Below are 1,843 nucleotides of genomic sequence, written 5' to 3'. Positions count from 1 at the left end.
TGCCATGTGCGCCCCCCTTGGCCCATGCTCCCGCCTGCCCCCTGCCCTCCTCCCAGCTCTGCCCCTCGCACCCCAGTGCCATCTACGCCCCCCTTGGCCCATGCTCCCGCCTGCCCCCGCCCTCCTCCCAGCTCTGCCCCTCGCACCCCAGTGCCATGTGCGCCCCCCTTGGCCCAGTCCCCCGCCAGCCCCTCCAGCTCTGCCCCTCGCACCCTGGTGCCATGTGCACCCCCCTTGACCCAGGCCCCCACTAGCCCTCCCAGCTCTGCCCCTTGCACCCCAGTGCCATGTGCGCCCCCCTTGGCCCAGTCCCCCGCCAGCCCCTCCAGCTCTGCCCCTCGCACCCCGGTGCCATGTGCACCCCCCTTGACCCAGCCCCCACTGCCCCTCCCCAGCCATTCCCAGCCCCGCCATTACCTGGCAGCGGAGGTGACCCGGTTCATGTCCGAGCAGCGCCAGGGCTGGGAACAACGGGGAAGCTCATGAATCAGAGACACAACCCGCCCAACCCTCTGCCCCCCCCACACGAAGCCCCCAGCCTGCCCCCACACAGACCCCGCAGGCCCCCTACACAGTGCTGCCCCCCCGAGCCCCCACACACCCCCACTGCCCCCCCGAACCCCCCAGCCTGCCCCCACACAGACCCCGCAGGCCCCCTACACAGTGCTGCCCCCCGAGACCTAACATACTCCGCGCTGCACCCCAAACCCCCAGACCGCCCCCACATACCCGTGCTTCCCCCCCGCCACACATCCCGCGCTGCTCCCTGAGCCCCCAGCCTACCCCCACACCCCACGCTCCCACCCACAACCCCCAGGCCGCCTCGCTACAAACCCGCTACCCCCCCAACTCCCCCCATCCCGCCCCACACACACCGCGCGTGCCCTCTGGCCCCCCAGCCCGCCCCACACACCCCCGCGCTGCCCCCCCCGAACCGCCCATCCCTAGCCCCACACCCCCCGCACTGCCCCCCGAACCCCCCCCAAAGCCCCACGCACCCCATGCTGCCCCCCCTAGGCCCCCAGCCCGAGCCCCACACACCCCGCGCTCCCCCCGCCCAGCTCCACACACCGCGCTCTGCCCCCTCTCAGCCCGAGCCCCCCAGCCCAGCCCCACACACCCCGCGCTGTCCCCCAGAACCCCCAGCCCGAGCCCCACACACCCCGCGCTGCCCCACGCCCGAGCTCCACCACCCCGCGCTGCCCCCTCAGCCCGAGCCCCCAGCCCGAGCCCCACACACACCCCGCGCTGTCCCCCCGAACCCCCCAGCCCGAGCCCCACACACCCCGCGCTGCCCCCCCATCCCGAGCTCCACACACCCCGCGCTGCCCCTCAGCCCGCCCCCCACCCGCCCCCACACACCCCGCGCTGTCCCCCGACCCCCAGCCCGAGCCCCACACACCCCCGCTGCCCCCCCCGCCCGAGCCCCACACACCCCGCGCTGCCCCCCGAGCCCCCCAGCCCGAGCCCCACACACCCCGCGCTGCCCCCCCAGCCCGAACCCCCCAGCCCGAGCCCCACATCCCGTGCTGCCCCCCGAGCCCGAGCTCCACACACCCCGCGTTGCCCCCCCAGCCCCCCAGCCCCACAACCCCCACGCTGACCCCCCCCCCGAGCCCCGCTTGCCCCCCAGCCCCCCAGCCCGAGCCCCACACCCCCAGCGCTGCCCCCCACCCCCAGCCCCACACACCCCACGGACCCCCAGCCCCCCAGCCCGAGCCTCACACACCCCTGCGCTGCCCCCCGAAACCCCCACCCGAACCCCACACACCCCGCGCTGCCCCCCGAGCCCGAGCTCCACACACCCCCGCGCTGCCCCCTCACCCGAGCCCCCCAGCCCGAG

This window comes from Gopherus evgoodei, unplaced genomic scaffold, assembly GCF_007399415.2.
Source record: "Gopherus evgoodei ecotype Sinaloan lineage unplaced genomic scaffold, rGopEvg1_v1.p scaffold_49_arrow_ctg1, whole genome shotgun sequence".
NCBI classification, from domain to species: domain Eukaryota; kingdom Metazoa; phylum Chordata; order Testudines; family Testudinidae; genus Gopherus; species Gopherus evgoodei.
This window is presented reverse-complemented; position numbering follows the sequence as displayed.